At 45.3% G+C, this 13,248-nt stretch overlaps 1 protein-coding gene across 1 annotated transcript in view; it reads left to right on the top strand.

Annotated features, from left to right (window-relative positions):
* LOC124593944 (adhesion G protein-coupled receptor E3-like) overlaps positions 1-13,248 on the top strand; it is a 123,781-nt gene that overhangs the window by 98,012 nt on the left and 12,521 nt on the right. The window lies entirely within an intron of this gene.

Below are 13,248 nucleotides of genomic sequence, written 5' to 3' on the forward strand. Positions count from 1 at the left end.
AAACGTGAGGAGGACCTAAACACGGTAATCATTATAATCATATTTATGATTATTAAGCCATTATGGTTTTTAATTTCATGTTTTTCTTATTTTTCAGCATTGGCAGTTTATTAGTTCCACTGCCTGACGACAAGTCCATTTGCAGAAATGTTTCGCGAACTGTAAAATGCAAAGTAACAACAAGAAATTGTTTTGGTCGACTTCTGACTCGCTACTGAATGCTAGTAAAAACCGTTTTTGTTACCATTACCTCCCTGTAGACTAAAAGTTCTTTTTTTTTGTTTGAGCAGCCTTCACAAGTAGAATTTAATGCTAGCACAATGAGCAAACTATATTAAGTGAAATATTATCTTTGTGACCGGAATTTTTACGTATCCTGACAAGTATTCTCGTGAGTCGGCTTTTCTACAGAAAAATCGGACAATCACACCTAAATCGGGATACTTGGCCACGCAGGTTATAACGTCCGTGCCATGCCATGAAATGTCAGGCGAGTTGTCGGATGTCGGTAACTAGGTGCCGCGATATTTCAACGGAGAGCGTTATGGCCATTATCAGCTGTACTTTCGAAAATACACTGTGTTCCCCTATTTAAGACCCCAACAGCTAATGCGTAGCGTATCCAGTCGTCAATCCACATTCGATGTGATGACAAGCTTGAATGCTGTGACATTCGGCATGTCCAAAGTTCATTCAGGTTACAGGCTGTCACCATTATTCGGAAGAAACAATGAACGACCGAGCGTGGTGGTGCAGTGGTTAACATACTGGACTCGCGTTCGGGAGGACGACGGTGCAATCCCGCGTCTGGCCATCGTGATTTAGGTTTTCCGTGATTTTCCTAAATCGCTCCCGGCATCTGTGGGGATGGTTTCTGTGAAAGGGCACAGCCGACCTCCTTGCTGTCCTTCCGTAATCCGATGAGAAAGATGACCTCGCTGTTTCGTCTCTTCCCCCAAACAACGCAACCTAACCCAAACAATGAACGTTCCACCCACCCCATACCGCCTCAGATGCCTATAACCTGAAACAGGAACTTGAACACCTACAAACTGTGTTCCTAAACAATGAGTGTACGTCTCGGTAGATACAGAAAGTGCTATAAAAGTACAAATTGCATAATAAGGAAGAGGACGAGGCTATCAACGCGACAGCATATAGACCACATGTTGCTAATGTTTCAGTGTTACGATAACATAAGGTTAAACTGATTTTCTTATACCATAAAAAAACTCTGCTTCTTTGGGATCGGTGGGAGAACATTTAGTGCTGCGCAAGGCAGGTATTTTTAAGGTTTCGTGCGAGTGCAAATCATATGTAGGGAAAACGACGCGAACTATTCAGGAGCGCATCGTAGAACACCAGCGGCATGCTCGCCTCTTCCCAGCCAGCATATCCACTGTCACAGAACGCCGTATTTCTACGGGTCATTCGATGAAATACAATGAGACAAAAATTCATTGTTCAGACTTCTGGGACTAAATTTTCAATGCACTAGCTATCCGCCCCAGCTTCGCACGGATACCACTAGGTATCTATGGCTGGCCGAGTTCTCCTTACGGGCCTCTTCGTGCAGTTATGCATAAAAGTTCAGAGAAGTGAATATCATCAGTTTCACATAAGTGAAACAATCTAAGCAGCGCACCCGAGGAAACTTCTTACAAGGGAACCTCCCCATCGCACCCCCCTCAGATATAGTTATAAGTTGGCACAGTGGATAGGCCTTGAAAAACTGAACACAGATCAATCGAGAAAACAGGAAGAAGTTGTGTGGAACTATGAAAAAATAAGCAAAATATAGAAACTGAGTAGTCCATGCGCAAGATATGCAACGTCCAGGGTAGTGTGCGATCAGGAGAGCCGCGGTCCTGTGGTTCGTGTGAGCAGCTACGGGACGAGAGGTCCTTGGTTCAAGTCTTCCCTCGAGTGAAAAGTTTACTTTCTTTATTTTCGCAAAGTTGTGATCTGTCCGTTCGTTCATTGACGTCTCTGTTCACTGTAATAACTTTAGTGTCTGTGTTTTGCGACCGCACCGCAAAACCGTGCGATTCGTAGACAAAAGGACGTGCCTCTCCAATGGGAACCGAAAACATTTGATCGCAAGGTCATAGGCCAACCGATTCCTCCACAGGAAAACACGTCTGATATATTCTATACGACACTGGTGACGGCATGTGCGTCACATGACAGGAATATGTCGTCGACCCACCTAACTTGTACATTTGGCGAATGGGTAAAAAGATTCTTCTACCTTGCCCGATTTAGGTTTTCTTGTGGATGTGATAATCACTCCCAAAAAATTGATGAAAACATAAGAGTTTGTCACATAAACTGCAACAAATGAATGCAACAGTTTCAGAGTCGCACAGTTTTCCCTGTGCTCTGTCAAAACATGTTTTTTTAACGTTTTCAAATTTTTCCATGTGTAGACCGTCAAATCCTGCATATGTCCAAGCAAATCTGAACATGTCCTAGAATTTTGGAGAGCGAAGTTGATTATGTGTGAGTGCCTTAACTTTGATAATTGACACACGATCACGTACACAATACTGCTCCGTGTACCTGTGCAGTTTCGCAAAATAATTGTCTGAAAATAAAAAGTTAAACTTTTCACTCGAGGGAAGACTTGAACCAAGTGCCTCTCGTTCCACAGCTTTTTTTTTTTTTTTTTTTTTTAATCTCATTTTGTTCGTTTTCGTTCGTTGCATCTGCTCGGGGCGAACGTCGAAAGACACCCATTTTAGTTCGTTGTTGGTCCATTAACTCAGTTTTTTTATTACAGAGAGCAGGTAGCCCTCTGACCGAACACGGTGAGCTGCCGTGCCGGCTAGCTGCTCGCGCTAACCACGGGACCACGGCGCTCCTGAGCTGAGAGTGTCCTTAATGTTGCTTATCTTACACATAGACTACTCAGACTACTCAGTTTGTACATTTTGCTTATTTTTTCATAGTTCCACACAACTTCTTCCTGTTTTCTCGATTGATCTATGTTCAGTTTTTCAAAAGCCTATCCACTGTGCCAACTTATAACTAAAACTGAGGGGGGTGCGATGGAGAGTTTCCCTTGTTAGGAGCAACCTGTCATATTTAACTGGGTGTCGAGTGACATCTCGTGCCAATGCTGGGAGAACATCAGGGTTTAATTAATACGTTCACAGCAGTTGAGCGCGCGATGCCGATGAGTACGGACAACGGAACGCGCGCGTCCGAGCCAGCCGGCTCGGTAGCGCCGGGGCCGGCCGCTGGCCGGTCGGTGGGGCCCACCCCGGCGGCCGCTTCCCACAGGACGGATACGACGGCGACGACCCCTGCAACGACAACGGATTCTGACAGGCAACATAATGAGGACAGGACCACGACGAGCGCTATGCGAATGCAGAGCGCAGGACAACGTACGTCAAACCCCTACGACGAGATACATCAGCTAACACAGAACGATCGGCAACAACGGGAACTAAGACGTGAAATACAACACATGATTCTGCAAAGTCAGGAAGTATACGACAACCGCACTAGTGCAGTTCCTACTTTACAGCCTGAAGAACAAGCAGACGACGTGGAACAATTCTCTCCACCAGAAGACGACGACGAAATGGAGGGAGTCTCCTGTGAAGAAGTTTGGACCATGCAGCCCACCGACGAAGAGGGCGATTTTACACTAGTTCGCCAAAGAAAACGACTCAACGCTTCTCCTAAGCAGAACAACTCTCGGAAGCGACAACGTCCAGAAGAACTGAAAACTTCCAACAGTTACGCGGCTATTGCGACGGAAGGTACTACGGATGCTCCAGAACGTATGGACCAGACGAGTGACGCCAATCTCGAAGCAGATAAAGAGGGGACAGATGGCTCTGGCCGTAACTTACTACGCAAACTCCCGCCCGTTACTATTTACCATACCAAGAACTACACGGAACTCAACAAGGCGCTGAAAGCGAATATTGACGGCAGTCTTAAGGCCATCTACCAACGAGACAGGATCAAATATCACTTTGACTCCTATGAAGATCAACGGTCCACTTTTTACACATCAGGCCGCAGAGGACAAGGACCTCAAAGTGGTTGTCAAACGTCTACCTGCCGAAGTTACGGAGGAAGAACTGAAAGACGCACTGATAGAGAAGGGTTTCCCTGTCATCAACGACCACCAGTTTAAAAATCGAGACAACACGAAGGAATTACGACCTCAAGATGCTTACTGTGTCACGTTGCCAGCCCAAAAGGAAAACTACAAGATTTACGACATCAAATACCTTCTATATACTAAAGTCGTTATTGGAACTTACAACAGACAAGAAGGACCTGTTCAATGTCGCCACTGCCAGCGATTCGAACATACAGCTAATTATTGCAGCTTGCCTGCTCGCTGCGTTCGATGTGGAGGGCAACACCGATCTTTAGCATATACTCATCCCCGAGGGGCTCCGCCGAAATGCGCTAAGTGTGAAAATGACCATCCTGTCACATGGCGTGGCTGCCAGAAGTGCCAGGAACTTCTCAGGAAATACAGACAACGGTCTTCCCCGCAGCCCTCTCAACGGAGGACTCGTGTAATACGGAACTCCAACCTGACGCCACACCCTCCGCTCCACCGTCAGCAAACGCCACAAGAACAGCCGGCGGCGACACGGCAGCCAGTAACACAGCCTCCTCCTGAAGCACTTCCACCTCGACAGCACCGCCAGCATTATTCATACGCCCACGCAGCATCACCACGCCGACCGGAAACGGAAACCTACGTCTCACCAGCTCATTTGATGGAATCTATAGCTCCAGCGCTCTCTGATGTCGCGAAACTTCTCACCGCCGTGCAGCAGCAACTAGTGGGGATACTTTCTTTAATCGAAAGTGTATTGAAGGCCTTTGGAACACCTTAAGATGGATCGCCCTGGGACCACGAGAAACCTGAAAATCAGTATATGGAACGCCAACGGATTGAAACACAAGAAAACAGAATTCACTGAATTTTTACAACGTTACAAAATCGACATCGCACTTGTATCGGAGACGCACCTTCGTCCAGCAACTGAGCTCAGATTTCGTAACATGTACGTCTATAGAACGGACAGACAAGGCCAACGAGGTGGAGGGACCGCAGTTCTGCTTAAAAGGGAACTGCGGCACCATCATGAAACACTACCACACCTCCAACATCTGGAGGCAACAGCAGTAACGGTTCGATTGGCGGCAGGTAACATCACTTTCACTGCGGCGTACAACAGCCCCGGTAAAAACCTGGTGCCAGGCGACCTAAGGAGTATCTTCACCAATTTTGACAAAATCTTCCTAGGAGGTGACCTTAACAGCAAGCACGTGGCGTGGAATTCACGGCGTACGAACCCTCGTGGACGAACTTTGATTGCCATGGAAGAAGAACTGGGCATCACAGTCCATGGCCCACGAGAGCCGACACGGATTCCTTACGTCGATCGGCAAGAAGCAGACGCCCTAGATATTGCTATCATCAAAAATATTGAGACGAACCTCCAGCTCCGCACCGTCGACGATCTTTCGTCTGACCACCGACCTGTTATCAGCATAGTGGAAAACGCAACGGCCAACCTTCCGCCCCCAACCTCACGAACTCTGAACTGGGGTCAATTTCGGACATATCTTGACAATATCTGCCCGACGCAGGACGTTTCAACACCGGAAGCCACCGACATCGCGGTACAAACTTTGACGCAGAAGATAAAGGTAGCCAAACGGAGGGCAACTACTCACACGGTCTAACCTGTAGTAGCTTTCGACGAGTTCCCGCCTTTACTCCAAGAACTGAAGACACAGAGAAACAGGAGCAGGCGACGTTGGCTCCGCTATAGACACCCGATCGATCGACGAGAAACACACGTCTTAACACGAGAACTGCACAGGAGAGTGGCCGAGTGGCGACAGCAGGTCTGGGAAGATAAGATGGATGAATTCTTACTTCGAACCAAGAACGAATGGCAGGTAGTCAAGAACATACGACACCAGCGGCCACCTAAATGGGTCATCAGAGGACCAGATGGCCGTCTCTATGACGAACTCGCCCAGGCGGAGCTGTATGCTACGACTTACCAAGAACAGATGTCTACACCAGCGACCCCCGTGAACGACGTCCGCCTGCAAGAACAGGAAGCCGTCGTTACAGCAGAATGGACTGCTTTTCGTACTGCGTCTGTGCAAAGCCGCCCACAACTCACCACACCAGCAGAGATCCGTAAAATTATCCGGAAGACTCGGAATAATGCGCCGGGCAACGATTCCATAAGCAACACCGATTTGAAACAGTTGCCCAGGAAGCCAACTGTGCTCCTTACCCGAATTCTCAACAGCTGTCTTCTGCAGGGATATTTTCCTACGGCATGGAAGACGGTTCGAGTAGTTCCAGTACCCAAGCCAGGTAAAGACCCAGCAGAACCCAACAGTTACCGGCCAATTAGCCTCTTGCCGACCCTTGGCAAGGTGCTCGAGAGAGTGCTGTTGAAGAGGCTCCATGACATGCTTACAGCGCATGATGTTATACGACCCGAACAATTCGGTTTCAAGGACAAGTTATCTGCCGAACATCAACTTCTACGGATCACCGAACGGATACAAGAAGGATACAACAAGCAGCACTTCACGATTGGTGTCTTCCTTGACATCGAAAAAGCTTACGATAGGGTGTGGCTGCCCAACCTTATCGTCAAACTGCATCGCACTACCCCTATTGCGGATTGTTACATTAGACTCATAGACAGCTTTCTGCAGGACAGGAAACTGTATGTCCGAGTCGACGTCAAAAACTCCGAAATGAAACTGATCTCCGCAGGAATTCCGCAGGGCTCTGTCATTTCGCCTCTGCTTTTCAACTTATGTATAAATGACATCCCAACAGTCCCCCTTGTTACGGCGAGATTTTATACGGGGGATACGGCCTTTCTGACAACTGGACGACACTTGGGCCAGCTAATCGCTAGGATGCAACGGCAACTTGCTGTAATGGAACGCTGGGCGCTGCAAAATAAGATAACGATCAACCCGACGAAGACGACAGCCGTTCTGTTCACACGGAGGAAACAAGTTCTGAACGACAGACTCCAAATAGCTGACCAATTTATCCCATGGTCGCCGGGAGTGAAGTATCTCGGTGTCTACCTTGGCAAAAAATTACTCTTTATGCAGCATATTGACGACAAGAAGACGGCAGCCCAGAAGAAAATGGCTCTGAGCGCTATGGGACTTAACTACTGAGGTCATCAGTCCCCTAGAACTTAGAACTACTTAAACCTAACTAACCTAAGGACATCACACACATCCACGCCCGAGGCAGGATTCGAACCTGCGACCGTTGCGGTCACGCGGTTCCGAACTGACGCGCTTAGAACCGCACGGCAACACCGGCCGGCCGAGCCCAGAAGATGGCCAGGTCATTGATTCCAATCCTGAAGAGTAAGGATCTCAACCCTAAGACTAAACTCCAATTGTATAAGGCAACAGTGGAACCCACAATTTTCTATGGCTCCTCCTCGTGGGGAACTACGTGCGTCTCCAACTACAACAAACTCAAAGCGCTGCAAAACATTTGCTATCGATGGATCACAGGAGCTCCATGGTGGACAAGAAACGTCGACATCCGCACCGCACTCCACGAGACCACTATACAAGAGAAGGTCCATGACAAGGCTCTACGAGTTTTTGACAAGATCGATGCCCTTAGGGACGAGGTTCGACAATTCGAATCGGTAGGAACGGTAAACCCTGCAAGATGGCACAAGTATCGAGTACGGAAGTCAGTAACGTTTCACCCCCCATAGGCAATCTGTCATAACACGAGGAAGCAGTCACACATAACAGCCTTGACACATTTCATCCTCCACAGGAGATAGACATCACCAAAGACAGCAGGCTAAAGGACCCATCGGGTGCCCAAGCCTAACTGAAAGTGTAATAAATAAAGTGTTTTCCTTTTATCCTTACATCCCATCCTAGAAGAATAAGTCATCAAGGATGATCTCTTCAGTCCACACTAACACACTATATTTAAAAAAAAACACGTTAACAGCAATTGTAAATATTCTATGGGAATCAAGAGAGTATGTGTGCGTGGTTGGTTGCGCCTTTGAATTTGTAGCGTACCGTGTATTGGAGGCTGTCTGAGTGGGTCAAGCACGAGGGCCAAAAATAAGAGGAAGTGAAAGAGAAAATAACGTACCATATATAGATGCGTAGTCTGTGAGAGCATTACACTTGTAAATCATAGTATGCACTGATTCACTGTTCACGTACACTGCCGCAATTCTCTGTTGCAGAACCTTTGCGGTAGACTTATTCGCCCTGCTTCGCAAAGCAGAAAGGTGAATGCTGTCATCTTCTGCGAAGCTGAAAAAACTTTCTTTATGTAAACAGAGCAAAGCTGCAACCCATGCTGAGGTAGCTTTTCGAAAAACGTTTTACTTTTTGCATAACAAATTAAAAACCGCAGATTTTGGATTCACGGGTTTTTTTGCTATGCAGTTTTTCTCAAACGACTCCTTACGACACTTCAATGTTAAGTAACTCGCTGCTTGTTGATAAAAGAATGTGCACTGAACTATGGCTGCGAATTGCAGTTGCAAATCTGAGAGAAGCAGAAACTGACTGAAATTGTTGTCTTTTTTCGAAATGCGCCTAAACCCTTCTGTAAAAGTCGAAATATTCTCTATTTTTAAGGTGTGAAGAGGATAGTACCCTCACCTGTGTCTTTCTTTAAGAAACTATCAACACACCAGCGTTTCTGAGGAATGCTGGTAGTTTTCGGTTTCTACATTTCAGGGTATTCCTTTCTGCGAATAAAAAGTAGCAATTTCAAACGGCCAAAATAATAGGACCTGAATATGTTAAGTCGCGTCCAAACTAACTGCACTGCGCCAGAAACTGTTTCTTCTGTTGTTGGTACATCAAACAAAATGAGGCGCTGGCAGGTGCTGTTTGTCCATGGCTGTATCGCGCCAAGCCGAGCTGTGGGTTCAAGTAGTTCTGCTGTCCACCGCTAGATGGCAATGGCATCCTTTTTACGACAGCCGTTGATTAACTGATCATGTAGTTCATGCAGTCTGCACGATATGTTTCTAATTTATATACACAAACCTCACTCGTAAACTGGCCTACTTATTCTTAAAAATTCGTCAGGACGAATTGGACGCACACACTGAGGATTCTGTACAAACTTAATTACATATATATTAATAGCTCATCCAATCTGGGAATCAAGAATCTCGACGATTTTTGTCTGTTACCGACATTGATACTGGCAAGAGATCAGTCCCAGGGATTCCAAGCCTTTCGTAAATGTTTTAATTCCAAGTTTAAAGCTAAATAACAAACGACAAAAGAAATGTTTTTCACGTGATATAATTGTAAATTAACAATTTTTTAATTTTTTCCTATAGTTACACTATCGAAATTTTCTTCTTGCCAAATTTCATGATTCTACGTCAAGGGGACGTACCCTATAAGTTTTAATGAGGGAGCTTGCGAGTATCAAAATATGTGACTTATATGGCAGTATCCTTTGCTCGCATAAGCAAACGCTTATTATGTAGCCAAGGGAGTATAGACATTAGTGTGTGGCATAAATTTCAGTTTGATACATCTACCCATTCCTGAGGAAATCGGGTCTAAACAAACGGCCAGACAGACAGTCTGACGACAAATGACAATTTTTTCCGTCTGATATAATCAAAAATTTTAGGATTATTTAATTTGATTTCACTGTAAAGCCTTACTTCTTGCCAAATTTTATGATTCTAGGTCAGCAGGAAGTACCGTGAAGGTTCTAATGAGTGAGTTTCCGAATATCGTAATATGTCACATAAATGCCCGTATCTTTTGATTGCACTGACCTAGACCTTAATGTCTGACATAAATTTCAACTCGATACGTGTGCCAATTCCTGAGAATAAGGGTTTTGAACATTCAGACGGACAGAGAGATGGACAAAAAAGTGATCCTAAGAGGACTCCATTTTTACCGCATGAGGTACGGAACCCCCCTCTAGGAGTTCAAAATCCTTGCAGTAACTTCTGAGATTAGCCTGAATATACAGAAGGAAGCGAGCATCGGACTTCAGGCTATATACGTACAGAAGATTAGTGGAAAGAGGACTGTCCGAAGCTCTTACCAATCAGAACGGCAATATCCAGTTACTGCACGAAATCCTGCACTAGAGTAACTTGGTTCGCTTCGTAGCCTGCGGCGTCTTTCTGCGATTTTATCGTGTGAAGACAATCGATCTGATATCGATGGGGCAATTTTTCACCACGAAGGGGACTCGAAGTAGCGCATAGACCTGCATTGGAAATGTATGCGCTCGAGCAGTGACAGCTGAATGTATCACGCACAAGCTGGCGGGGTTTTAAATAAGGAAGCTCAGTGTATTTTCGACAGTATACGAGGTGTGCTCGAACAGAAACCGTACGTTTGAAATAGTGCGCCAACCAGCAGATAGAGCGCGCTGCGGCTACTGAGGACACCTAGCGGTAGGTTTAGACAACAAACTGAGATTTGCCTCGTGTCGCTCGGACAATTTGCAAGCGAACCACAGTCGCTGAAGTAAGCACGTGTACAGCCCGCTCGTTGAATTATTGCAATGAAGGAGCTCGGAGAACGACGTGTGTGTGTGTGAAATTCTGCTACAAACTTGGCAAAACTTTCACAGAGACATTTCAAATGCTTAGCCAAGCATACGGAGAGTACTGTATGAGTCGCACGCAGTGAGAGTGGTTTAAACATTTTCAGCAGAGCAGAATGTCGGTCTGTGACTATTCCAAGTCTGGATATTCTTTCACATCAACAGATGATTGCCATGGGGATAGCGTTCTTGGTGTGATTCGCGGAAATCGTCGTTTAATTGCTCGGGAAATTGCTGAGGAGATCAGCATCGGCGCAGGATCATGCCATCATATTTTGAGCGAAAAACTTGAGGTGCGTCGTGTCAGCGCAAAATTCGTACCACGTATGTTGACTGAAGATCAGAAAGAGAAACTTTCTTAAGAGCATCATAACAGGCCACGAGATGTATATGTACGGCTATGATGCTGGAACGAAGATGCATTCGTCGCAGTGGCCACCTCCTGCAAAAAAAGCACGCATGAATCGGTCAAAGATCAAGGTGATCTTGGTTGCGTCTTTTGACTATAAAGGTGTTGCCCATCACTAAATTTGTGCCTCGTGGTCAGATGTTAAACAAGGAAGTCTACCAAGGAATCCTAGTGCGCATGAGGAATGCCGTGAGCAGGGAGAGGCCTGTGTTATGGGAAAACCAGAGTTGGATGTTGTATCTTTCTCTGCCTCGTGATGACTGGGTGTTGTGTGATGTCCTTAGGTTAGTTAGGTTTAAGTAGTTCTAAGTTCTAGGGGACTGATGACCATAGATGTTAAGTCCCATAGTGCTCAGAGCCATTTGAACCATTTGATGTTGTATCATGTCAATACGCCAGCACACGAGTCGTTCCTTGTCTGCAGCTGAGCCGGCCGAAGTGGCCGTGCGGTTAAAGGCGCTGCAGTCTGGAACCGCAGGACCGCTACGGTCGCAGGTTCGAATCCTGCCTCGGGCATGGATGTTTGTGATGTCCTTAGGTTAGTTAGGTTTAACTAGTTCTAAGTTCTAGGGGACTAATGACCTCAGCAGTTGAGTCCCATAGTGCTCAGAGCCATTTGAACCATCTGCAGCTGTCTAGCTAAACACCACATTCCCGTTGTGCCCCTTATTTTCCGGACCTAGCCCCGGCAGACTTTTTTCCTGTTTCCCAAACTGAAAAATCATGTCGAAAGGACGTCGTATCCAAACCACAAGGTGATACAGGACAATGCGACGAGAAACCTGCGCGCCATCCCACAAAATGTGTTCAAGGAGGCGTTCCAAAACTGGAAGAAACGGTGGGAAGTGTGTTGCCAGTAGAGGGTGTAATCTTACCCGTCCACACATCACTATTAAATTCACTGCCTTAGTATCTTCACTAGTTTCAAAAGCTTCGAGAGGTGTAAGATTCACAAACTAATAACTTTTTACTTATCTTCATTATCTCGTTGTTGTTGTCGGTGGCTCAGTCTTGTCTGGGGGTACATTCTTGCCGCTGAAATTTCGATTTCTTAGCTTCTTATTGGCTAAATAACTGTTGAAGATTTGTCTGTATTATTCTTGAATTTTATTTTATCCCATTCTTCTAAATCAGACCGACTTAAAATTTTTTACTTCTATCAAATCACATTTTTACATTGTTGTTGACAAGTTTAGGAAAATATGTGCGTTTCCATTGGCCACCAGTACTTACATTTTTCGGTTCTCGTAGTTTCAAAGAGTTTGCAAAGCAAAAGACTTTACAAAGGAAAAAAGTTTACAGAGAAAAACAGTTTACAAAGCAAAAGAGTTTACAAAGCAATACAAAAAAAGATGACTCATCGACGAAATTCATCATCATTTTATAAATTAATCCAGAAATGAGTTTAATAATTTCCATTAGATTGTGTAATTAGCCGGCCGGAGTGGCCGAGCGGTTCTAGGCGCTACAGTCTGGAGCCGCGCGACCGCTCCGGTCGCAGGTTCGAATCCTGCCTCGGGCATGGATGTGTGTGATGTCCTTAGGTTAGTTAGGTTTAAGTAGTTCAAAGTTCTAGGGGACTGATGACCGCAGATGTTAAGTCCCATAGTGCTCAGATCCACTTGAACTAATTTTTTGATTGTGTAATTAATAATATGAATTTTAAATATACCAGATATTTTCGTAATTTAAAATATTTTCAAAAGAAGAGTAATTTTAACTGTTAGTGCATATCGATTGTAACATATTAATTTCTTTTTTATACATTTTAGCCTGAAACAGAATACATCGTACACAAAATCATTTGAATTCTTTTAGTGAAACAGCTGAGACAATTTTAATCTATGCAAGAATTGATAGTATACATGGCATCAGTTATTTCTATAAAAAAGGTAATGGTAGAGGAGAATGACTCGTTACAAGGGGACTGTTTTGAAGGGCACAGTGCTTAAAATGTTGTACAAGAAGCAATGAAGCTGAGACAGCAGTTTTCATTTATTTATTTATTTATTTTTTTTAAGACACCTCGTACACCTGAAGATGGAGAGAAGACTGTGCGAAAAAATATCGTGCAGCAAGATATAGACATACTGCAGTTCACTCGAAATTTCACGGAACAATGTAGCCGCGCGGACTGGGGACGTTGCCACGGTTCGCGCGGCTCCTTTCACCGGACGTTCGAGTCCTCCCTCGGGCATGGATG

This window comes from Schistocerca americana, chromosome 2, assembly GCF_021461395.2.
Source record: "Schistocerca americana isolate TAMUIC-IGC-003095 chromosome 2, iqSchAmer2.1, whole genome shotgun sequence".
Taxonomy (NCBI): domain Eukaryota; kingdom Metazoa; phylum Arthropoda; class Insecta; order Orthoptera; family Acrididae; genus Schistocerca; species Schistocerca americana.